Here is a 26,506-nt window from a genome sequence, read left to right on the forward strand (position 1 = left end):
ATTTGAATTCAGGAAATGGCATTGTTATGCAAGAACTGGAGCAGCTGAAAGGAAAGGAGATTAATATGCTCTGATTTCGAAGGGGAAGCTGGGGTGGAAGGATTATGTTAGCTCAGGCACTGATTTTCATATTTAACTATGAAACTTTCTCCTAAACTTATTTTTCTTCAGAGCTGAATTGGGATTCAGGATCAAAAATACGTTACTGATGCATAGAAGCTGAAGATATTTCTAATCTTTGTGCAGAACTTTTCCCACTGATTCAGGAGATCTGGGCATGCTTCACTGTAGGTGTTTTTTCCAGGGACTCATTAAAATGAATGCACAAGTAGCATCAGATCATTTTTATTCAACTATGTTATTAACAAAATGGAAAGTTGAAGTGATTAAGCCATGAAACTGTAACTGTCCCTTGGGAGCAGCTCAACAATTGTGCTTCAGAATGTTTCCTATTTGAATTCAGTGCTTACTTCAACAGAGGAGAGAGGCAGCAGTACAGAGATGAGCTTGTGTGTCTACAGATCGACAGGCTGGCATTTGCAGAGGAGTTTACATTGTGTTACATTTAAAATGGAGTATTTAATGTCAGATTTTTTTATCCAGTTGGTGTATATTTTATATATTTCATTTTCTTGCCGTGTATAGTAACTGCAAGTCTTAAAAAATAGAAAATTTCAAAGTTCTGTAAGGTTTCATGCCATAAATTCTGTCACAAGATACCATTCGAAATTCCAGTATAAAAAATTTGGTATCTCACATCACTTTCTCTTACTACTGAGAAAAGCACAGCATTGCAGCTTTGATGTTATGTTCGTTTTTCATGGAGAAAAAATCTCTTTGAATGGAGGAATGAGTTATAAAGGAGTAAGATTAGAGAAAATTAATCTATAGCAATGAAGTAACTTAAGCTCCTCAGGGAATGCATACCTTGTCCTGTTAAAAAAAATAAATTAAATCTCTGCAGTTTCCGAAAGGGAAATAAAGATTGTCAATAACTTAATGAAGTATCTAATAAAAAGTTAGTATTGAAAGCTGCTGACCTGAAGGGCAGTTGGAAGAGTAATTTGTCCATGTAATCTTTCTCTCCTGTCTATAGGAAGACCTGGGGCTCTTCAGGCATAACGTATGTCCTGTATTCTGTGTGCACCTTGTCAGGTAATGTGCTGTAACTTTCAGGACAATCAATGTGCATTGGGAGCCTTATTTCCCACTGCAGCTGGACTGAGAGAGGGGATTCTGGCATCCTCAGCTGGGCAGGTCCTGGGGGGCTGGAAGTACCATGGCCTTTGTAATTTTTCCAGCAGCATCGCAGCAGCCTCCAAACAGCCGAGCTGTCAAACGGAGCATTTGTGTGTGGTCTGCAGGCAAAATGTTCTGACCTGTTATGAATGAGAAAGTTGTTCTAAAACTTTTAGTGCCTGAGGAGTGTGTGTGAAAAATAAGGTTCCCAACTGCAGAAATCCCTGCTGAGCAGTGTGCAGGCTGGGCAGAGGCAAGGTGAGATGCTCTGGTGCATAACTACACCCGTTCTCAGTAAGTGTACATGGTATGTTCATTTCTTCACTGCATGTACCACAAAATACCTGGTGTTTATGGCCCACCAGTGTGTTAGGAAATGCCTCATAGGACTGTGTTGCCTTACGATTTTAAATTAAAAACTTTGTAATGGGATGTGCAAATAAAATTTACTGAGGACTGAGACTTTGAGGCAGAAACCTCAAAACTTTGGGAGATACTATTTAGAAAATTCTAGATAACATTCACCTGTACAAATACAAATCTTTAACGTGTTAACAGAGATATTCTCTCAGTTGCAGGTAGCAGATCTTTAAAGATCTGTGACAAAAAACAAATGGAGAAAGGCAGCAAATCTTAGTAGCCTATTTTTTTTTTTTTAAGGCATTTCTGGGCTGAACCTTTGGTAATTGTTATTCCAGGGAAAGCAACAATAATTTTCACTTGTTCAGACTTCACTGCCATTAAAGAATGGTTCTCGGTTTTCTGCTGTTCCTCCTTTAGAAGTGTTTGTTGCTTTTGGCAGGTGAGGGCGCGAGAAAGCTCAGGATGGTTTGGTTATTTTGGAGGAGCTGGAGCTGTGTGAGAAGATAGGAATTTCTGTTTAGAATGGAAAACTGATCCTAATGGTCTCTTTGGAGACAGAATGGTCTTTCAAAAATTCGTTTACTTCTGGATATTAGAAAAGCACTTTTCTGTGGAAGAAAAGTACGTTGGGACTGAAATATGGCACCGCTGAACATGTGTCCAGACAAATTACACCAGTTACTGGTTTTAATTTTGATTAAAAGTAACCTTAGAGATGTGTTCCTGTTCACAACAGCAGTGTTATTCTGGCAGTACTTGCTTTTCTTGCAGTATTTGTACTTCATTGACTGTTCACCCTCACCCTGTGCTCATCTCATGGGGTGTGGCAGGGTGAGTGCTGCCAGTGAGCAGTGAGGAATTCCATCAGGAGACTGGCCCCAGTCACCCTGCAGCTCATCCAGAGCTGGCGTTTTTCCTTTGAAAACGGGGATAATGTTTGTTTAGCCACAGCCATGTGGGTCAGGTTGTGCTGTATAGGCTGAGATATTGTTGTGTTCCTCTGACAAGTTGATGCATACACATTTTTATTTTAAATATATAAGTTTTTATATATAATGGACTTTGATGTAACCTTATGAAAGCCAGAAGGAAAAACTGTATTTGCTAACATGCCATGTTTTTATTTTTCTTCCATGAACATACTAATATTTAATATTTATTTATAACTAATATTTAATCTTCAGCATGTCCCAGATCATGTACTGAAATAATAATTTTGCGCTATCAGATCACCTTTTGTCTAAGATGGGATTTTTTTTACTAAGCTGGAATTAGTTGTTCTGAGTTTAATTAGGTTTAAACATTAAGGACACACTCTTAATTGTGAAAGAAAAGTTGAAAAGATACCACTTTTTCCTTCAACTTTGTGTCCTCTTTGAAAGGAATATGCAATATGAAACCTCAGTAAAAGCTCTCTTTACAGGAAGATAACCATTATTCTTTTGATAATTTCTATCAGCACTATTTATGGAATAGTTACCCATTCCTTGTTTCTATTAATTCATGGTTGTTCTGTTCTATTTTAAGTGCTGTTTTTTCTCCTTTTAGTCCCAAAATGTCATCAAGCAGTTGAACAGTCCCTGTGCCATGGCCCACTGGAAAAGCCTTCAGGGGTGGGTGTAGCTTTAGGAAAGAACAAGTGTCAGACACACTTGGCTTCGACAAGGCAGCACTGGGCTGTGCTTCTCTGCTTGCAGTAGAAGCTGCTGTGAGTAAAGGGGCTTTGGTAAAAAGGAAATTGTAATTAGGAAAATAGCACGTTCCTTAATTGCTGCCATTTCGGAATGATCGACAGTAAAATGGGAGTTTGTGTCCTGGCTTTTGAAGGATTGGGATAGGATGGGCTGTGAGAGGCACATCTGGGTTTTAAGTGGTTTTAGCCTACATCATGTAGCAGTTCTGCATGTTGATTTTGTAGCTGGAAGGGAGTTCACTGGGCGTGTGGAGAGGGAAGGGAAGGTACAGCAGCTCATACACAATGTCTGGAAAAAAGTCCCTGGAAAAAACCCACATGATCCATGTAAATGGAGTGAGAAACAAGCTTCCCAGCTTCTGTTCCTACACCTGCCTAGCAGAGCCAGGGAAGAGCACAGGGTCTCCTCCTTTCCCACAGAGCACAACTGGGTGTTCCAGCCTGCTCCTCCAGCATTTAGGTTATCTCCTTCAGAAAGACTTCAAAGCAGGCACAGGAATATGGTAACTGAGTGTGGGATCTGATACAAGAGGAGATGTAAGTGGAGAGCTTCCCTCTGGAGGCAAACCCTCGTGGCTGCTGGGTGTTTGTGCAGAGAGAATAGAGTGTATTTGTAGCTGGAGACACCACGAAAACCAAGCAATTGGTGTTAGGGTTATTTTTGTTGGTTTTCAGTCATAAACTGCAGCCCAAACTGCATCGTCATAATTCCTTCCCAGATACTCGTACCAATCCCTGTGTAAGGAGTGTCTGGTGGGAATAGGGATGCCCTGCTGGGCCAGGTACAGAACTGAGTGTTAGTCCCAGGACACTGGGCTGTCTTTTCCCCCCGCTCCTGGTTCTGTGTTGTGCTGCCAAAGTGAGTATTTGATGTTGGATGTGAGATCTGTCCCTGGGCACACTTGACATTTGTAGAGGGCTGCTATTTATTCTATGCAGAACCAGACTAGACTGGTTTTATCTATTTAAAATAGCAAATTTGAAAGATTTTTTATCATTTGCCATATTGAATAATTTTCAAACCTTTTCGATCTCATTTTCAGCAGGGCAGGTTTCTTAAGGTTCCTGATGTTGTGTCTCTAATAATACAGGCTTTTAGATGTGGATGGTTCTTTGGCTGCCAGGTTATTCCACAGAAGAACATTTGCAGAGGATTTATTGACTGATACATCCTAATGGCCTCTGAAACACTGGATCTTGGTTTGGTCTGGAAATCTGAGTAGATATCACATTCTTTTTGTTTGTCTTTTGGGATGAGGTTAATGAGTCCTGTAAATTATTAAGGGCTATGCTCTCATCTTCCAGGCCTGATTTCTGTGGATAGGTGCTGTGTGCTAGAACTGCTCATTAGCAGATGGACTGATGGCTGCCTGGATGTATTATTGATGATTTAGTGGGAGTTTCCCTGTCTGGAGAAGGGTGGTAGGCTGATAGAAATGCTTTGCATAGGAAGGTGATTTTAAAATATTTGACAGTTATTTCTGAAGGTGTGTTTGGCCTCATGCCATGGGTAACCAGCATGAAGAGTTGTCCTGGGAGGCAGATGGAATCCTGTCTTGCAGTTCTCTTGCTGCAAACAGACGGGGCTTTTGTTATAACTTTGGTATAATCTATTGCTTTTCCTTGTAAAAGCAATACAATTTTATTTAGCATGTCTTCATAAATATATTGCCATTTCTACTACTGTTTTACCACTCAAAAACGGGCTGTTAAACAAAGCTAAAGCAATGAAGCAGAAAAGATTCCTAGAGTTGAGTGTGGCTACTGTGGTATCCTACCTATTATCAAAACCAGCTTCCAAGTGTTACTGCCAGCCATCAGGCAGGGAAACGGGCATTATCCTGCCTGAACTCATAATCCTTGAAGTTTGAATCTGCTCTTAAAGATCTAGTGAGACAAAATTTTATTGCTATGTATCCCATTAAGAGAATATATTACCAGTATATGTAGGATAACTTTTCTGCTAATGTACAGGTTTAAAATGTTTTAGGGACATAAATCAATACCTTAAAATGAAACCCAAAGCTCAGGATGCCCATTTCCTTTAAGACATGGCTCGTTCAGGATGATTAATAACTCTTAGTGGTAGACCTCCACTTAGGCTTGTCTAAATCTGGATTGCCACAACTTTATCTTGTGACATGTCCTCCATCACTCCCACTCCATGTGGCTCCACGTGGTGGCACTGCCCTGGTTTCCAGCTGGGTCACATCTGGATCTTCTCTGTGGGATAATGCAAGCATGGGAAGGAGCAGGGGCCAGTGACAAGGGCAGGGCAGTGCCAGCCCAGATTTAGATTGATTTCAAGGGTTGGAGATCCACACCCTTTTGAAGCATCACTTGTTTGGAATATATTATCTTCACGTTTCCACTAAGCCTGGAAGTTTCTAGTTGAAATGGATTTTAGATTAAGCAGAGAATTTGCAAAACAATAGGAGAGAGAAAAATGGTGTCATGAGTCATAAGCATGGGACCTTCCCCCACTGTCTGCTCAGAGCTGCTGAGTTCCCGAGGATTAGCTCACAGAAGAGCTGTAGTTTCCAGCATCCAGTCAGTCACTATGTCCATTGTACTTTCAGTTTGCTGGAATAAAAGAACCAGATTAGTCATCAGAATTTAGGGTGAGCATAAAACTCGGTAATTCTTGACCACTTTTTTGGACAACACAGCTCAGATGGTGTACTACATGCTGATATTTATTCAATGTTTATTGGTTTGATGTGTTGGCAAAGGGGCTGGAAGTGCCTCATGGATGTGGGGCATTCGGGTTGGTCTGTCTCTGTATTTATCGTTGTGCAGCTCAGCAGTCAAATGTGTTCTGCAAAGCTGCCAGATTGCCATGATGTCCAAGTGTCTCACTGGAGTCCTTTTAATGCTGGTCTTCAGATGAGACTGTGAAGGATTGCTGCCTAGATTTATTGCTAGATCATTTCCTAAGCCTGAGGAACTCCTACCTGTGGGCCACAGCCTTTTTGAGAAGCAAGGAGTTAGGAAATGTTTGGCTGCTGAGTTAATGGGGATTTGAGGACTCAGCCTGGCTTCCAGGCAGCTGGCTGTCCCCATCCCCCTTCCTGGGGGACTGCAGCAGTCCCTGGAAATTGGGAAACCCTTCCCTTTGCAGGCTGCTGGTGTGTAACAGCCTTGATGAGCATTCCCTGCTCCTGGAGCAGCTGCCAGGATGGTGCTCAGCTCTCCTGGCACTCAGCCACCACTTTGGTATCCCTAAGAACGTTCTTGTAAACACCAAAGCATATTGTGTCCAAAAATACAAAATACTTAATTCCACACCCATCCCTGTCTTCTTCCCAAGACACCTCTAAGTGTAAATTAAGGCATTTTCTTGAACTCTGGTGTTAGACAGTTTTTGCATGGATTTTTGGAATTATACCATTCAGTAATGGCATTATTGACAAAAGAGATATTTCTTTCTGTACATTTGGGAGGATAATGTGGCCAAACTTGGAATTACAAAGCCTAGAAATGTTTTTGGGCATTGAGTAGTAAATCATTAGTTTGGGCAACTTTGTATGGCCCTGTTCTGAAGACTGATATCAAATAGCATATTTGCATTGGCAAAGTGAAGTGTGTTTAAATTTTCTACGGAACTTAGAATTTGTGTGACTGTGGGATGATTGAAAGATGTCCTCTCGAGATTTAACCATTTAAATGCTGCTACTGTGAATCTGCTCCCTACTTGCCATTGTCAAATCCCTCCTTCATCTTTAGTTTAACATCACTCTTCCCCACTCTTAATGTTTCTGTAGCTCATTTCAGGTGTGAACAGAAAGCTAATTAAAGCTGGGATTGTGTCTGTGGTGTCACTGCAGCCCACTAAAGCTTGACTGCTGTTTTTTCCTGGTCATTCCTTTCCTCTCTGTGCTGTGCCAGCACATGTTGGTGAACCCAGCCAGGGAAATGATTCATCTGGGGAAGGAGATTCCTGCCAAGAAGACCCAACTGCCAGCATAAACCCATGTGGTCTTGGGTGCTTGGGCTGGCATGGGAACAAACAGCTGGGGGAGAAAAGGTAGGAGTTGTGTAAGATTGTTCTCCTGCTGATAAAGTTATAATGGAGCCAACAGCCTAAAAATTCAGGTTATGCCTAAAAATAAGTGATAGGTAAATTGGATACACACAACAAAAGAGACAGTAACCACCATCAGGGTCTCTTTGCTGATTTAGCCCAGGTCAGGTCCTTACCAAGATAAATTAAATCAAAGCATACTCATATAACTGATGCTGATGAGGCTCAGGCAAAGTACTTGATTGCTGAAGTTCCATGCAATGAGGCTTTTCTGGTGCAGCTTTTGTGGGCCAGGTTTGCAGGCTGCAGCCTCTTTGAGGAGCACTGCAGAAGGTGCTGTTTGTGCTGCAGGGGTGGGGTTGGTCGCTGGTGCCCTTTGTGCAGCCCCTGTGGACCAGGACCAGCCCCCTGACCCACACCAGCAGCTTCCATCTCCATGTGCACATTGCTCCTCTGACTCAGCTTTGGGTCTGTCAAGGTGAACGAGGAAGACAAGAATTCCTCATGGATCATATTCCTCTTGGTTTTCCCTTTGTTTTTCTCTAGGCTGGAGCCAGGCTGGCAGCTCTGCAGTTGCTGTTGTGTTTGTAGCACTGTGTGGCTCGTACAGTGATGAGTTAGAGCAGGGCAGTGGGGAGAGCATCCTCAGAGTCTCTGTAAGGACACGATCCAGTGCAGCTCTTGCTGCTGCCGGGGCAGTTCCTGAGCACACTGCTCTTGCCCCTCTTCCCCAGCCACTGCTGCCACCTCAGATCTCTGCAGCTGATTTCGTGGAGCAGCTCAGGAGCAGAGCCTGGCAAGGGCACAGAGCTGCCTGCTGTGTGAGGAGTGGGTGGGCACGGAAGAAGCAAAGCAGCGTGGCTGCCAGCAGAGGCAGGGAAAGGGCTGAATCCTGTCGTTCATGTGCCAGCACAGCCTGTGTGACTGCACTCAGTGCCACAGGTGTGCAGATAAGGAGCCTTGCCTGTGGCACCGGCGCTGTGCCCGTCACACCTTCACTGCTCTGTGTGTGTCAGCTCTCAGCTCTCCTCAGTGAAACCAAACCCAAGCCAAGCTGCAGCACTGCCATCAGCTTGTGCAAAGCTCAATTCAAAAAGGAAAAATTACTTCCCCTTTAGCAAACCCACAGCTAAGGGCATTTTGCTAAAAGGAGGAGAACCCTGATGCATGTATTGGGTGGTTTTGGTGATTGGTTTTTGTGGTAAATTGTGAACCTGTAGTTTAAGTGTAACTTCTGAAACTCACAAATAAACATTTGCAATGAGCACTGAAGTACAGACACCTGATGCTTTGGTTAGGTTGCTTTGTCACAGTGCTCCAAAGGTGTTTTTTTTAGGGAAGCGTGTTGTTGATAGCATTGGCCATCATGCTGCTCTCATCTGCCTCTCTTCCATCACACATACAAGAAAAAATAAGCTGTGTTAAACTTCATTATTTTCAAGCCCCATCATAGCCAACAGTTTTCCATTGTCTTCTATTCTGTTGGTTTCCTACAAGAGGTTCTCAAGCTGCAGTCTGCAAAAATACATTTCTCTACAGCTTCTTACTGAGCAGCTTCTTTTTGGCTGCAGAGTTTGAGTGTGTGTGGCAGCCTGCAAGAAGCAGCCAGTCTGCACGGGACCCTGTTAGATCACTTCCATTGCTGCCTTTGGGAAGCAGTCCCATCCAGGTCATGCTCCCTCTCAGCCCTCTGGCATGGAGGTAAGTGCTGACAAGTGTGATGCTTTCATTCACAGTGGTATCTGGTAGAGGAAAAAGCTTCAGTTCAAAATGCATACACAGAATTGTAACTCTTAAGTATCTCCTTCCTCCAAGATCAGGGAATAATCAGTTTGCTTCCCTTCTATAAGGAAAATCAGCTCAAAATGTCTTAAATTATAAAGGGAAAGAGGGTTTACCTCAGTGTGCATTTCTAAATATTTTTACTTGTTACATAGCTATTTTCACACTAGTACATGCTTTTCTGTGCATAGAAAATTTGTATAATGCTCCAAATTCTGTGTGGAAAGAGGTCTGAGCCTAAAAGGAAATAAAGGCAATGGCAATGACTCTCTGAGCTGTACTTGGGCTCCCAGGATGCTAATGCCTGTGTCAGAGGAGATAAAGTGAAGGGAGACTGCATGAAACCCATCAGAGCTGTTAAACTGTAGCAGTGCAAAGCTGCTGGTATTTTAAATAATGGTTAAAATAAATTCCTGTCGGTTAGTGCCGGACTATTTGAAATTCCCCTAGGTTTAAATAAAAAGGGAGAAGGAATTTTAACCAGCTCATTTGATAGAAAAATGACCTGCAGATGGGGTTTGAGAGAATAATAGGCAGCAGATTACAGTGGGGAAATCATGGCAGAGCATCAGACTTTGATGGGTTTATGCAGAGTGGGCAGTGGGGAGCTGGGAAGAATTCCCATTGCAAACCAGCACAGCACTCATTTTGTTTCCACTGCCTGTAGCTCTTCATAGCAGCATCAAGTTTATGAAGTCATATATGCTGAAAAGATTTAAAATATCAGAAGTGTTACGTGATATGCAAATATCAGTGAGTTTTCTCCTGTTTATATGCCTGTTTTCAAGAACGGTCATATGTGGACAACCTCGTGTTTCTTCCAATCTTGACCTGCTATCATCAAGGGCAAATATCCCTTCCCTAGTTCCTAATGTCCTGAAATGTATTTAGCAAATACTGAATTTTATCAACACTTAAGATAATGTGCTGAAAATATAAATATAGTTGGGTTTTTTTTGTTCAAATTGTCATAACTCTGCCAAATTAGAAGGATTTTATGAAGAAGGCAAAAATTTTACACCTGCCAAAATTCAATTCTAAAGTGAATTTCTAAGTGGGGAAGCTCTTAAGTACATATACAGAGTAGCACTGGAATATCTTTTTTTCCTTTCCTCTGTCTTACTCTTGGGAAAATCTAAAATACACTTGGTATAACTTAATAACAAAAAAATTGAGATTGCTGTGGCAGACTACAAAAAAATTAAATATTCTTATGAATAACACCTGCTGGGATTTTTTGTTAAATAATGGAAGCCAACATTTTTTATGCAATTCACAGCATTTACAAGCACATTTGTGATCTGGAAAAATATACTGTAAAATTCCTGTGTGGGGTTCTACAGCCCAGGGATGCAAGAGCACGGAATGTTTTGTGTGTGCCTCCTGTGGGATTTTTTCTTTTGCCTTTTTTTTCTTTTTAATAATATAGTTTTGGGTATTTGAGATGCTTACCAGAGATTAGAAGTGGGGTGTTCCTCAAAAATGTTAATAGGACACTTTGTGGCAGCAAATAAACCATGTCCATGTCTGGACTGACCAAACCTTCGGAGCAGATCCAGAGAGGAGCAGGGCCTGCCATGGGTGTGGTTTGCAGCAGCTTTTAATCCAAGATGTTTTCCCCAAGGGGGATGGACTTGCAGTGACCTTACCTGACCTCAGCAGGGCTTCACTGAGGACTCCTTTAGTAAAGAAATGGTGCCAGGAGCTGTTTCCTGTTGTGCCCCCTGTGCCCAGTGTCCACCTAGAGCCAGGTAGTGGTGATAAGGTGAGAAAAGCAACTTTGCCTCTAAGAGCAGCTCCAAAGTGCTTCAGTGGGACCTGAGGGGAGCCTGAGCCTGTCAGATCACAGTGCTGCTCCAGTGTACTTTTGGAAGTGAGTGATAAAGATCCCAGTTGGCTTTTAATACTGGAAAAGCTGAGTTCCAGGTATTACTCCTACAGCATTAAAAGTGTACAGTGACCAGTAATTATTTTTCAGCCTCCTTTACTGGCACCCACTCTCCAGTCCTCTGCAATCTGTTTCACTGCCTGTACTTCTGTTCTTTCAGTATATTCATACAATTAGAACACAGAGGCTCATTAGTGCCTCTAGCACTGGTGCCCCTTTCTAGATGAGCTGGGAAGTTACAAACTGTGGTGAAATGCTCATTTGAAGGAGAAACAGAGCACACTGAAATTTTTTCAGCTCTGTAAAGCATGAAGGCACAGAAAAATAAGCCGATTTCTACTACAGATCTTACAGTTTGTTCCCTATTTCCTATATTTTAATAATGCTTGAACACTTCTGCTTGCAAACATGTAGATTCACAGTGAAACTTCTCTTTATTTCCTATGTTTTTTCCCTAAATAAGATTTCTCTCCCTTCAAACACACCTCTTTGTTCCCACTGCTCTAGAATTCTTTCATCCTCTTCTCAAAAGCTTCTGAGTATGACACACAGCCTCACTTGAAAAGAATGCAGAAGAGGAATGCAGGGTGGGGAGCTGGAGGTATGGAGCAGCATCCACTCAGCACGAACACACACAACAGGACACTTCCACTGCAAGGCAGGCTGAGGGGGCCTGTAACAGAAATCACAAATCACTATGGCATAGGAAAAATAAATAGAGGTGATAAAGGAACTGAGTTCCTTATCTGTTTTCTTTTTTGTTTTCTGACAAGAACCTGGCAGCTCAAAACAAACGCACAAAGCTGAGAAGCTGTGGAATGTCCTTCCACAGGATGTTGTGGATATGGGATTGTAAATGGGTTCAAAAGGTAATTGGATGAATTTATGAAGGAAAATTCCATGCAAGAATATGAAGTACAGAGACCCCAGTTCTTTCTCAGAAGTCTCTGAGCTGCTGATGGAGGTGGGAGTGAGTTTGGGGAAGGTGCTGCTGTTGGTGCCAGGAGCAGCCTAATGGACACGCTGGATTCAGCTGCTGGCATCCTGTAACCACTTTTTTCCTCTCTGGGGCTCTTCTTGGGGTATTTATGATCCTTCTGATCTTCTTCTCAACATCTTTGATATTTGGCAGCTTTGCTAAATCTGCAGTTTGTTACCTCTGTTGTTTCAAATGTCAGCAGCTGAACTGAGTTCTCCCTTCTAGTCCATAATTTATCCTGCACAGATGGAGCACTCCTGCTTTTCCATGGCAGTCGATCCCTCTGTCCCTAAATTTGTGTTTAGGAGTAAAATGTTTGAAAAAGTAACTTGCTGCTTCAGCCTTTCCAATTTGGCATTTTATTCTGAACTAACATATAAAATCATTTTCCAGAGGAGCATTTAAGAGATTGCTCTGTAGCTTTGGTAACTGTGTTATTGAAGTATAACACTCACTGAGGTCACCTCACCCTGGGCAGTTGCTTTAGCACACTGAACCATGTTCCTTTGGCCCTGTGGTCTGCATCAACCTGGCAAATGGTTCCAGTTCACCAGCAGTTCTTTGTGAGACAAGATTCCCCCCTTACTGCTGATACCTGTTTCTCCTTTCTGTGTATTCCCAGTGAACTGTTTGTCAGCTGTGGATGTTCTCAAGTGTCACCGTTTGCATTGCTCTTCTGATAGTCCTTTACCACCCTCTTTTGATCTTTGCCTCATTCTTCTTTAACTGCAGGATTCAAATAACCACTTTTCCCTGGCAAGTGAATTTAGATTTAAAATGTCTCAGAGTCTCCCTTTCCATAACAATACTTATCAATGCAAGTGCCACAGCTCTTACATAGATCTTGATCCTAAATTTCAGTTTTGGGGGTTTTTTTAAGCAAATGCTCTGCCCTTGGAGAAGTGAGGCTGCAGCAAGCTCTCGTGTGTCTAATGACAAGCCAGAACGGGAGCAATACTTGCAGTGTATTGTCCTCTGTCCTTGCCTGTTTCCGATTGCTCAGCACCAATTGTTTCCAGCTGCAGCTGTTTTATACAGCTGCCAAAACCACTAATGCCCAACCTGTCTCTAGCAAGAGAGAGTTTAAAGAAATAATCTTGCTTTCCTTCAGTGTTTGAAAGATGGCAGTGCTTTGGGTTATGATGTGGTTTTCCTGGTGCATTCAGTCTTACACCGTGCTGCAGTGGGTGAGTGGTTGGTGGTGAGCAGGGCAGTGTGTGTGCAGCTATGTATGCAGCTCAGGCAAGAGCATTTCAGAGAACTGGGGGAAAAAAATCTGGAGCCACTGAACACTTGCTGCATTTTGTGCTATTTAAATGCATACTCTGTATCTTAATACTTCAGAAATATTAAGTGCTACTTGAAGTTCCCTATTACAACTGTAGTTGTTTTCCATCAGTATTTTTAAACTGCAGTCAGAACAAGGGAAAATGCCTTAAGTACTTGAGGGAGAGAAATAGCCCAGGAAGGAATCAGAGAGCCTCTTTTCCATGCCCCCAGGCCTTTGCAGGGTGCACGGCTGTCACCCCAGTGCTGTTTGCCTTAAGGAGGCTTTGCAGCAAGCAGAGCTGCTTCTGTTCAATTTGTCAGTGTTCACTCAGCTTTTGTATTCAGTGCACTGTAGGTTCTGACCTGTCTTCAAACTCTGCTTATTCTCCTGACTGACCCTACGGTTCTGGCCCTTTCCCTGAGCTGCTGTTCGATTCCTGACTTCTCTCTCACCTTCACCACTTGTTGCCTTTTTTTGCCTTCTGGCTCTTTCAACCAATTGAGTTCACTTTTTGATGTATTTTCTTCCTTTAGATTTACATAGTATATGAGTGCCTTTCTCATTGCAAGGTCAAATGGTACTTCACTGAGAAGTCAAAATGTGTGGATTGGCTCTTGTCACAAGCTTAATTTAACCATCATTTATGTTCCTGGAAGTATTCCATTTCTGATCCATTTCATTTATCTTAATACCTCCTTTTAAGCAAAACTTTGACAAATGATAGCAATATGGGGAAGATATTTTAGCATAGTCTTTTGAAAATCATTTTGCTAATATTTGAATTCTAGTCCAGACCAGACTTAAAATAATAGCGTTACAAAATGTCAAACCTGGTAAAGCTATTAAAAAAGAACAGGAACTTTGACTAATGGCCCATGTATATGGCTTAACATTTAAGTAAAGATTGCATTTCTGACTTGAGCGATGAGAAGAATTCAGCTAAAGCATTTCTCTCCAGCTTCCTGCTGCAGTGAGTGTTCTTTGTCTGGCTGTAGCTGTGGGAAGTGCTCGGTGCCACACATTTCTGGAATGTTCCAGCTTTGTCTGGGATGCTGTTCCCGCTCTGCCTGCGGCCACAAGCCCTCTGTGCCGGGGCACGCTGGCTCTGGGCTCTGCGAGGGTTTGTGCTCGAGCTGAGCTGCCTTCCTGGCCCGAGTGCTTGTGTTTGGGGAGGGTGCTCTTGGACCAGCCAGGGACATGGCAGGGTTGTTCTGACAGAGCCGTGGAGGGCAGTGCTCCTAACTGAGTACAGAACTGGGGATTGTTATGAATAGAAAGCTATTTTTTTTTGAGAAAGATCTCCTGCCCATTTATTTCAGGATCAAGACATGGATCCTCTGCCTTAGCCTAGGAAAGGAGGAGCTGTGGGTGCACCCCCAGCACAGAGGTGCAGCCTCATGACAGTGGGTCCCCCAAGTTCCAGGGGCTGCAGAGGCTGCACTAAGCCACCTCCTGCCCTTTGGCTGGGGCTCCTGTGGCAGCTCTGCAGAGCTCTCCAGTCCCTCTGATGCTGGGGACTCTGGTTGTTCCCTTGTCCATGGCATGAAGCTGGTCAGCAGGATTTCCTGGATGTTCCCTTGACCATGGCATGAAGCTGTTCCACAAGCTCACAGCAGCCGCTGCTCTCAGCAACTTCATTCCCTAAGAACAGATTCCATGAGGAGAATGCCATGCACACATTCAATCTGCCACTTTCTCCTCTAACCCACGTTCAGTAAGGTTTTCTGATAACCTCTGTGGTACATCCGGGAGGGCTTTTTTTCCTGTGGGAGGGAATATTTGAGGCTGGCAGCAGCAGTTTTAATGTTAGAGTTGTTTGGTGTGGGCCTGGACTTGAAGCCACTGCCATTTCACAGCTTTATTTGTTGAATGGAAACCAGGGAATCGACATCACATATTCAAGAGCAAGAAAAATGGCATTAACAGCAGGGTGTAAATTTTTTTTTTTTAGTCCCAAGCCTTCCTTTGTTTGCAATTTTAGCTTAATATATTCATGATACCTTGAAACAGGGGTATGCATTGAGATGGGGGTTTGAAATTGCTTTTGTGGTTGTTTTTGGCTTATATAAATGTATATATTCTCTAAAGTTAAAAAGTGACTGGAAAACAGGATTTGGAAGAGATTATTCATCAAAGTGGTATTTTTTTACAATACAGTGGAGGGGGGGGGAGAGAAATTTCAAGCTTAATGTTCTCAGACTGGTTTTGTTCAGCTTTTTTGCCTTCACATGTCTAATTTTAACCAAAATTTCTAATAAGCCACTGGAGTGAAGTACATGCTAACAAAAGTAATATTAAGTGTTTCAATAAAGATCTCTCCTGCTAGTTGATCACAGAAGCACAAACTCTGTGGTTATTCCATTAATTCCCCTGAGAGATTCCAGGATACTTTTTCAAGAGTAGATCTACTTTTTTATATTATTCATTGAAATAAATGGATTTTGTTAAATATTTTCAGGGCTGTGTTTTTGGTTTTTATTTGCATATAAAATTTATGTAGTTAGATGATAACACTGTTTCCAGTGTTTCTGAAAATACTTTTAAAGTCTGCCTTGCATATGATCTGTCAACTCAAATTATTACATTTGCATCTTTTTTTCTAGAGCCCGTGCAATTAAAAGCACTTAAATTGTTTGTGTTTTATGATAAATTTCAAGGGAAAAGATAAGCCAATTTGTTAATGCAATTTTAGAAATCCAGCTTAATACTTATATTTAAACCCAAAAATGTTCTATCAGGATTGAAAGGAAAGTGTGGGAAGAAAATGGCAAATCCCAGTGCAGAAGCTGTAGAAGTCTTGTCGGAGTGCTTGAGAAACTTTAAATGGTCTTGTTTGGTTAAAGAAGGAATTAGGAATTTGCTTAGGGAAGACGTGGGCTGGAGGTTGTATAAAACAGAATCAGAAAGGTCACAGGAGATGAGAGCAGGGCCGGGATGTGATTGAGAGTTAAAGGCAGCTCTTGTGCAAACGTGGAGAAAGTTATTTCCAGCATTGCTGGGACTCTGGGAGATGTGAAATAGTTCAGTTCATGTCACAGATTCCTCAAATTTACATGTGTACAAGCGTTATTGGTGGCAGGAGAATCTTGTCTGTAGTTATTTATACTCTTTTAAACAGCGGCAACATAAGAAAAAATAAAATGTTGGTGTTAATCTAAAGGGGAAAGTAGGAGTGGTGTTCCTCGAGTATTTTGTGTTCATACTTGAAGTGAATTTGCTTTATTAAGAATGTTTTATGAAAAGATTTTGAGAAATCTGGAAGAGAATTCTCTGTTAATCCCCAAAAGTGAAGGTTGTGCCATTCTTCTGCAGTGAGGTGAATGCTTCTGCAGAAACAATTTGGAGAAGAAAAATATCCAAACCAATGCAAGGCCCAGGATTTGTGCCATTTCTCAGCAGTGCCCTGCCCTGTGCTGCAGCAGGAGCTGTCCCATCAGCATGGACAGCTTGGTGACAGCAGGGATATCTGTCCACAGAAGGGGACAAGGATCTTCAGGAGGGTTACAGGGAAAGATGGAAGCTTAGGCAGCACCATGCACCAGCTAATGAAGGGCATTGCAAAGCATGTTATATTCAAAAACTTGTAATACTTGTATCATGTTTAAAGAAAATTATTCAAACCCTACTACTTCACTTCACCAGCATTCCTCCTTCCCTTTGCACTCCCCTCACTTAGCTTTTGCCAAGAGCTGCTGTAAGGAAATACTTCTCTTCATTTCTCTTGTTTCTGTCAGTAATAATGGTGAGCCTGAAACCCCTTCTGCAGTGGCAACTTGCAGTACTTCTGTAAATTGAGGCTTTTGTCCGATAAATACAGTTGGTAAAATTTTTCTTGATCCCCAAAACCCTCATTTATCTTCCCATTAAAAAAAATAAATATATATATATATATTCCAGCTTCCATTCTTCCCCTTCAATCTGTAAAGAACAGCATGTGATGTGGTTTCTGTGTTGATTTTCAAGATGATTTTTAGCCTGTCAAAGGCCTTCTGTCTCAACAACTTTGAAACAAAGATTTTTTGAATAGATGAGAAAGTGCAGCTGCCAGATGAACCAACACAAGAAACTGGAAGGGGAGGATCTTGCAGATGGTTCTAATAAAACTGGGCAAACAGCAACCGGGGGCGGGGGGAGAGTGGGTTGAAATGCAAATTGCAGTCCCAGTGCAAGTTTTGGGGTTAGTTTGTGAAAGAAAGTTGCACAAACAGTCATTTGAGGCTTTGGCACTGGGGGCAGATCATTGTTGCTCTCAGTTTTTCCTGCTGCCACGGTGCTGCCAGCTTTTCCTTCTCCCTGTGTCCATGCTGCTACCTGAGCTGGTGTGGCTGTGCCAAGAGCCCTCCTGGAAAGCCCCATTCAGCTATTCATAGGGCTTTTAGGAACGAGAAATCCCAATAACAGTCTAGGTTTTCAGTGGCTGGTGAGAGGAGAAATGGTGCTTGTTGGAGCACAAAGCAGTAAAAATGGAGCAGAGGCTTGTATTGCTTCATTGTTCCTGCCTGCTGTCCCAGAGCCAAAATTGCATTTTGGCCAAGCCTTGATAAACCCTGTGTTTGAAGTTTGTACTACATGATTCATTCATAAGGATGGAGGGTGACTAGTTGTAATTTCTGTCTTTTCTGTGAATTTTCTTCTCTTATTCAATGGTATTGGGTCTGTAATATTAGGCCAACAATTAATGAATAACATTGCAGTAGGAGAGATGCAACTGGGGGCCTGGATAGCTTCTGATGATCTCAAATTCAATCACTACTTCTTGACATGATAATTTGGGGTTCTTTGGTGCTTCTTTGGGCCAGAAAACCTTACTGACACCTCATTTCCAAAGCCAAAACAATTAAGTCTTTATTTTTTTTCTTCCTCTTGCTAATCTTTCCCTTCTTCAATGAAAGGAGGAGTGTTTGAGAGCACACAGGCTTTCAGCTCACACAGCAGCCCTTGGGGATGTGTCTTCATCTTGCTGTGTCAAAAGCTTTTCAAATCAGTAGTTCGGGAGCAGCAAATCCTTCAAACGCATGAGTAACAGATACTTGTTTTATTTAAGAGTCCTTAAGCATGAGCAAGTCATTAAGTACTTCCTTTCTCCCCGTGAATCAGTTCTATTTTAAACAGTCATCATGTATTTAATATTTTTTTAAAGAATCCGAAGTTTTGACTTTTAAACTTTTCTGGAGTCTCTTGTGTACCTCTATGAATTTGTATTAAAAACAAATCTGTCAAGGGCTGCACATTTCCTGTATGATGCATTCCCTTTCCCTATCTCCTCCAAGACTGGATATGTTTGTGTGCAGCATTTCTGTGCCCCAGGAGACACTTTGGAAGTGAGGAGGTTATTGCTCTGAAAGCAGAGCACATTTCTCCAATACGTGGTCAGTGGCTGTGGAATGCCACCTCAAAATGCCACCACCTGAGTGGCCTCAGGAGCTCAGCACCAACCCCCAGCCATGAGTTCCTGGGGACAGTTTGCTGTGCCAGGTGATCCCTGCAGCCCCTGGGCAAAGCTGCCCTGCTCACGGTGTGTGTGGGATTCCACTGAAGGGGCTCCCATGGTTTAATGGAATGCTTTGCTGGTGGATATTGACCCTGTGATGTTGTCATGCTTCTCTGATTCAGTCCATTTGGAAAGAATCTGCTTCCCCTCTCTTTACTGTATCATGCAAAAAGGATAATGAACATAAATATTTATAGTTAGGTATTTTTGCAGGGGTTTGTGTCCAAGATACAACATGCTGAGACATTAAACAGCACAAGTGTTGCCAGAATCCTACCAGCTTGGCAAATCTGACAGCCAGCTGAAGGCCAGGATGAGGTTTTATGATAAAATCAGGCCATGTACTGAACACTAAAGCATCACCAGTTGGGAAGAGTTCACTTGCAATCATCATGAATAGGAAAAACCTTTCCCAAATGAAGCTTTGTTTCCTTGTGGATTTGCTTCCATTTTTGCCTCCTTACACAGTCAGCAATCATAATTCACATGCAGGGGTTTGAAACAGCCTTCCTGTTCCTAATCTTGTGAGGAGGTGCCCCTTTACCCCTGGCTGTCACTCAGCCTGACAGGCTGGGAGCTGCTCCAGCCCTGGCGGCTGCTGAGAGCCAGGATGTTTGCAGGGACGGTTTGTGATTCATTTGTTGAGCATTCCTGCCCTTTGTGCTGTGAGGACAGCGGAGGGGACCGAGTCACATGTCAGCTCTTCACACAGGGCTTCTCCTGGCCCAGCCTCCAGGGAAAGCCAAGGGAAATGGAGAGGGACTCATCTGCAGCATCATTCACTCCATCCTTGTGAATTGCCTCTTTGGAGCAGCAGCTAAAAAGGATTGCCCATCATCTTTATTAATTAACTTCAAATGTTTTAAATTAATGTGTAGTACCGGCCACTGGAACAGAAGTGAATATGGAGTGGCTTGAGTAATTTCTTTTTGAGGGGTAGATGGTGTTTTTCAAGTCCCTGTGCTGTTAGTGAGTACAATGACAACTGTATCTGTCATCTCTGTGCCACCTGTTGCCTTAGCTACCATTTAATGTGCACTATGCTGATGTTGGAGATAAAATGTTTCTGTGGCACCTATAAACACCTCAGTGATCCTCACAAGCCACAGGAACACCAGATTTATATCCAGCTGTGGCAGTGAGTCTGTGCCATCTCCAGCTGTATCAGAGTTGTTGGAGTGCAGCTCCACAAGTGAAGGCAAATGGCAAGGAAAGCCTTTGTACTGCTGGGCAAAAGCTGCAGAATTTTAGGACAGAAGTACAAACAACTGCAGGCAGCTGAAATTTAAAAATGTGGGTAACTGTTGATATTTTATTATATAGCTACAGCTCTGGCAATGTTTCCTGGTTTGGTGCTCTGTGCTCCTTGTAGAGATGTGCGATTTGGGAACAGGTTCTGCAGGCTGGTGGGCACTAAAGGAGAAATCCATCCCCCCTCCTCTCCAGGCCAGCTGCTTGAACAGCAGCATCCTGCCTGAATGCACAAAGTTCCCAGTCCCTTGTTCTCCTTGCCAGCAAAAAACATTTCAGAAGGGGTTAAAATTGTACACCAACAACATCTCCTTATGCTGAGATGTTAAATAATCTTTCAGTGCTGCCATTCCATGCCATGAAGTGTTGGCTGATTTCTCTTTTCTTCAGGGCTCTTTCCTCTATTTCAGAGAACTTGGTAATAAGCAAAGAAAAAGTTTGCTGCTGTGTGAGGTTCTCAGAACTACGAAGGATAGTGGTGTTCCCTTAACATTCCTTCTGGAGGCTTTGCAGGGCTCAGTTCTCATTCCTGTTCCTTTCCTGCATCCTATTTCTGGCTAATCCCATCTGCAAAAGCAAATTGGTTGGTAACACTCGGGTTAGGAGAAGATTCAATCTTCTCCATCCAGAGTAAGCTTTTGAGTCATCTCTAATATCTCTATTTAGACAGTGAGCCACAAGTTGGAGTCTGATTTAGGTGCTATTCCCTTACCTGCCTTCAGTGCGAGGGTGTTCACCCTTCTCATTAACTCAATTTTCAAACACATAATGTGTGTTTTCTTTTAGGATGATTCTTATTCATCTCACTTGGTACTGCTCATCTACAGAGCTATTTCAGAATCTTCCTTTCAAATGTCCTAAAAAGTCCTTTTGTGGTGATAATCGTTGTCAAGGCGCTCTGGTTGTGCTGCTCAGTCTGTGCCCTCACCAGGCTGTTTGCTTTGCACAGAAGTTGAAGTGCTTTGCTCCTTGTTATTTGTGGCTTCCGTTACACAAATCATTTGTGTTTGCTTTCTTTCTGCCAACTTTGTCACCCACAAACGTGTTCACACTTGAAGTCACAAGAAGCAGAATACCAGAGGAGGGGAAAAAAACCAACCCCACAAACAAAACCCCAGGAGAACAGGACAGTGCTGTTTCCTTGAATAACTCCAAAGAGCTCTGTTCCTTTTCCCAGGAAAATTCCTTCATTCTTCCAGTAGGTTCTACAGGGTGTTCCTCAGCTTGTGCCTCCAATCTGTTTTCATTGCAGAGCTGCAGCATGGCTCTTGGGCAGATAAAGTTAAAGGAAGGCTGCAGCAGTGTGCTCCTGGGGAATGGGAAAGAAATGGGAACGTTAAGGACAAAAATCTGGGGTGCCAGCTATGCAGCCAGAATTCTGAAAAGAATTCAAATGTCTTTTTACACAGCTCTTACAGCATTTATGAGATCAGGAGTTCACTCAAGGAAAATTTACAATAAATCAGATCTGGAATTTGCTTGAAATAATCTTCTTGTCTTTCACAGAAAATGTTGCTGCCCTGACCAGCAGTCATGGAGAGAAGGGGGTGAAGCGAATTTGTCTGGAAAAGTTGGAAGTTTGAAGTTTTCAGCAGGATTTATTACCACTGGCTGCAGGAGGTTTTGCCAAGTCAGCCATTGACATGAGAATGGATTCAGTGCCTCAGACTTAAGCGGTAACTCATTTATCTGTCATCTTCTGATTTCCAATACAGTACTGCAGGAGAATTGCTATTATAGATTCTATTGTTTTACTACTACCAGAGTTTAAGTAGAGAATCTTACAAGAGGCAAAAGTGATTTTGTGAGCTTCATTCATTAGCAAAAAGTTGGTATTTTAGTATCTGGTGCTTGATTCAGTAGTTGAAATTTCCTCCTTTGGGTTCATCCCATGTCTTCATCTTTGAAAAACAAAAAGATTTTTATCCATTACTGACTGTCTTCCTACCCAATGCCCAGCAAAATGCAGTTTGGAACGGGGTGTAGAAGTAGCTCTGTCCCTGGTTTTTGTTATATTTTAAGTACTTTGTGTGACTCCTGAAACCTGTGGAAAGATGTGCTTATATGGCACACTAGGAAGTTTGCTTTTTTCTGCTGACATTCAATATTTCCTCAAAAATCTTTTTCCATTTTCTTCTTTTCTTTGCTCTTTTTATTTGCTTATCTTTTTCTCTGTCATTCATAGCTGGGTATTAAACATCAGAATTCTTCTGTGCCTGTCTTTCTGAGGTCAGTTTACTAGTCAGGAAGACAAAGCTGTGCTACTTTTCAAAGCTAAATTGGGAACAGAAAGACCCAGCTCTGTCTTACTATCCCATTTTGGACTCTGTGCCTTTGTAACAGTGTTGAACTGGCCACTAACAACAGGAGCTTTTAAAAGGGTAGAGGGGAATTACCACATCTTTAATACCACACCAAGATGATGTTTCCATGTCTTTTGAGGCAAGAGAGTGAAAGGAGATGTTTGTGCTCTCCTCAAAGCCTCGCTAAACCCCAGCTCAATAGAATCTGCCTTACTTTGAAAACTGTGATGTAACTGCACATATCAAAAATGGCATCTCACTACATTCCTTTCATTTGTCATGAATAAAACAAAGGAAATCTGTTGTGTGCTGTGGTTTTGTTTGAAATGCTTATCTCTTATTTGACCCTCTTTTTTTAGAGTGAGAGTGAACAGACCTGACAGTAGTTCTATGTGACTGATGGTAGAAAAATTAGACCAGCATTTCTGAACCTCACAAATATACCTGTTCTTATTTACCAGTCCAGGTGAGGTATTCATTCCACCCCTGTATCATAGTCTGTGTTAGAACTTCAGTGGGAGAACAGTCAGTCCCCAGAAAGATTCTGTGAGGTTAAGGGTGCGATTTCAGAAAAGGGTCAACATTAATGTATCAATTCTGTCTGAAATCCACACTGAGCTCCTTTGTCTCCTGTGAGAGCACAGTCAGACCAGCATTTAAGAGCCTCCCAACCAAGAGCATAGAGCTCAGGTGCTCAGGAGGCTGCCAGGTTCCTCCCTCACTGTTCCCCTCTTTAGGAGTTGTCTGGTTTGTTGCCAGAGTTGTTTCTATACTGTGTCAGTGTCTTCTGCTGCTTTGGCAAAAAGGGAGGGCTTGCAGATTCCATCTGTCTGCAGTGGTGACAAATGAAGCTCAAAAGAACTTAAAAGAAAAATGTTTTTCTTCTTTCAAGTTTTCAGATTTACTGTGCTCTTGTTAGTGCTTTTTCTCTGTTGTTCCCTGTAGCCCTGCAGTCCTTTCTCTTTGAAGGTGTGCACAGACCCTCAGATCTGATTCACTCACGTGTCTAATGAGAACAAGAAAAAGACAGTTCCAAGCTCTTGCAAAAGTTTTGGAGCTGGAGCACTTCAGTGGGATGTTTGGTTTCTGTAGGGCACTTTAGAGCCAGAAATATGAGCAGCACAAGTTACAAAGTGCTCCTGGTCACAAACGCTTCCCCATTCTTACTAAGGAAAATGCACCACCTTGGCTTGTCTGTGTGCAGGCAGTCAGGAGGGGATCCAAGCAGGTTCTAACCACCATCCTTAGAGGAAACATTCCTAGGAAGCTGGAAGGTGATGTTTTGTCTATTCCCTTGTGCATCCCTGCCTGCATGTACTTCATGCATTCAGCCTTTGACAAAACAGCACTAACTGTAAATCTGCTGGGGACAAGGACTTCAGCTGAGCAAATAGTTCCCATCATTGTTTCTGCATTCTAATTACTATTATTTAGCTGATAAAAGTGACAATCAGAGGCCCAGAATCAGGGAGAACAATGCTATGGGATGGATTCCTCTGCTGGCACGGGAAGATGTTAATCAGCTGAACAAGAAGAGGTTTTTGCAGTTGAGGGAAGAGCTGGGTGGGATGAGGCCTGGGAAGAGCCAGGGGTTGCTGCTCTGGGCAGATGGATCTCCTTCCTGCTGGAGATGCTCTGCAGTGGCCTAGGTGGGAACTGATGGAGGGCACGTTCTTTCTGTCTCTGAGAACAGCTGGAGGATGTTGCCTGGGAGGTGCTCTTGGCTCAGGGATTTTAAATGGGAGGGTTTTCTCTCAGCTTGAGAACACATTTTTTCCGCTTGACTCACTGACTGAAATCTGAATGAGTGATAAAATTTCTAAAAGTAATTTTGAATTGGTTGGAAAAATAAAAACTGCATTTATCATCAGGAAGGAAGGACAAAGTAAGGGGAAAGATTCAATGAAGAGGAAGTCACCACCTTCCCAGGAACAATGGGAGGCTGTGGGCAGCTCACACACCTCAGCCTGCCTGGCTCTGCAGCCACACAGAGGATTCTTCTGAGGCCCCTGTCAGGCTCCTGTCCCACACACAGGACCCACACACGTTCTGTGGGATGCTTTCCATTGAGAAGGCTGCACCAGGAACGTGTTTGCAGAGGTTCCCTCACCGTACGGAGCTCGAGCCTGTGTGCATGAAGGGAGACTGCCCCCTGACTCCTGCAGAAGCCATTCCATTCCATGAACAACACCAGCCTTTGATGCTTCTCTTTGGCTTGGCACAAAGAACAAGGAAGGAGCAGAAAATGCTGGCACTGAGGAGGAGCCTGTTGTGATCCATGTGAGCTGCAGATAAAGCCAGGTATCTGCAGGGACAGGCAGGGGCTGCTGCCTTAGATGGATTTTTAGGATAATAACCATAATAACATTCTTTTAATGATCTTATATTTCTGTAGTGCATTTCCTGTGTGCATTCCTGAACAGTTTTCCAGACTCCAAGTGCTGTATCAGTTTCTGTGTCCTTGCAGTTTGGAGAAGCTCTGGGCACAGAGGACTGTGCTGGGTGTGCTCCCCTGCAGAACAGGCCAGCTGCTTCCCTCTCAGGGTAAAACAGGGAACACATAGGGGAACATTTTAACTGCAATCACACATGCACAAAAGAAAGACGCAGAATTGAGGATATTGGTCTCAAAAGAAGCTGGAGATACAGAAGTTAGGATGTGTTTGAGTTGGGGGTCAAGGAAAAATTATTTTTTTTCTTCCCAAGACCTGGCTTGTTCTTTTGTCAGGTCCAGCCAGGCTTTTCCAGCTGAGGTTTCACTGGCTGAAGGCTGATTCAAAATGGAAACATTGACAGGCTAAGCAACAATAACTTAATAATATTTATTCCATGTCCCTATATGCACTTCTTTCCAGAGGGCAGTTCAGATTTTTCACGCTTGCAGTAGTCTCTCTTTTCACTTAGACTTATCTCTGAAATGTGCCCATCACAGGTGTGTTAAAAATTCTGCCCTTGTCAGTTTAGCTGATAGAGGGCAGCTGATGCTGTGTTTGATGAATTCATGCTGCTGTGATGGCTGAAAATTTCAAATAAACAGTATAAAATGGAAAAAAATACCTTGTAATTGTGTGGTGCTCCTGGTCTTCATTTTGGCCATGCTCCTGTAAGTTCCATCCAGGCAGCTCTGCTGCTGGGCATCTTGTATTTCCTTTTGTGATGGAATGGCAGATTGCTTATTGCAGGAGGAGGGAGTTTTCAGTGGTTGGGAGGTGAGAGGCCTTGCTTATGGTGAGGTCTCCTCTTTTCATTTGCTCAATATTTGTAACAAATTCACTTTCCTTGTGTTGCCATCATGTGAAACTTGTGTATTTTACTCTGTCATTTCTTTTATCAGCTGCTCAGTTGGTGATAATTGCATTGTATTTTTCATACTGGGTCCTTTTATATTTCTCTAGTCTGTTATTATGTGATGTGGCCTTGGCAAGAAATACATTCCCATTCTTCCAAACAAAAAAAAATTCACAAACCAAAAAAAACCAAAAACTGCATACAGTTCAGACCCTGGTAATTAAGACAACCGTGAACTTCCAGGTGAAAAAGATAATTAACACATTTGAACCTGCTGCAAGCAGTAATCATTTCCATGGAATGCAGGTAGTGCCACTGTGCCAAGGTTCTGGGCAGTGCTGGATGCACTTGGGTACTACAGCACCCATCTCATCCAGAGAGTTGCTGCAGCAACACTTCTTATGCCTCCTTTTACACAAAATAATTGTAGTTTTAGAGGCTTCTCAGATTCCAAAGGTTTCTTCAGTTTATCCAGAATGCAGCTTTTCCTCTCAAACATCCATTTCCCTGGAGTTGGACTGGATGACCTCCTGAGGCCCCTTCATCCCTGATGATCCTGTGACTCCTTTACCCTCCCCAGGATGAGGCTGAAAATGCAGTCAGAGCCAGCTGCTGATGGTGCACAGTCCTTCTTCCTTTGCTCTTCCAAAGAGGAGTTCTTTTAGCCCCATCATCACTATCTTAAATATGAACATTAGCATATCTATATTTCAAGCAGAAATACTTCACAGGCAAATAGGCAGCGCTTTAAAAAGACTTCAAAATATTTCCAAAAATACCTGCCTTGCTTTCTTTTTTAGCCTTGTCTTATGTATCATTCTCTGTATCGGTTAACCTACTTTTTTTGCTAAACTTTTATTTTTGTTCTGTTGCTTTCCATTTTTGGTGATATAAATTCTGTGTATTCTCTTGGGGGAAACTGCAGGTTACACTTT

The 26,506-nt window shown here is 42.6% G+C and overlaps 1 protein-coding gene across 7 annotated transcripts in view; it reads left to right on the plus strand.

Moving 5' to 3' along the window:
- PEAK1 (pseudopodium enriched atypical kinase 1) overlaps positions 1 to 26,506 on the plus strand; it is a 111,664-nt gene that overhangs the window by 27,340 nt on the left and 57,818 nt on the right. For 4 of the 7 annotated variants that reach the window (XM_039731317.1, XM_039731308.1, XM_039731363.1 and 1 more), the window contains one exon: positions 21,487 to 21,656. The exons of 2 other annotated variants lie outside the window; for them this stretch is intronic. The gene's annotated coding sequence lies outside the window, so the exon portion shown is untranslated. Of the gene's footprint in view, positions 1 to 8,917; positions 9,021 to 21,486; positions 21,657 to 26,506 lie in introns of those variants that run through there. One more of the 7 variants, XM_039731328.1, reaches the window with a different exon arrangement.

This window comes from Passer montanus, unplaced genomic scaffold, assembly GCF_014805655.1.
Source record: "Passer montanus isolate IOZ18808 unplaced genomic scaffold, ASM1480565v1 scaffold111, whole genome shotgun sequence".
In the NCBI taxonomy this organism is placed as follows: domain Eukaryota; kingdom Metazoa; phylum Chordata; class Aves; order Passeriformes; family Passeridae; genus Passer; species Passer montanus.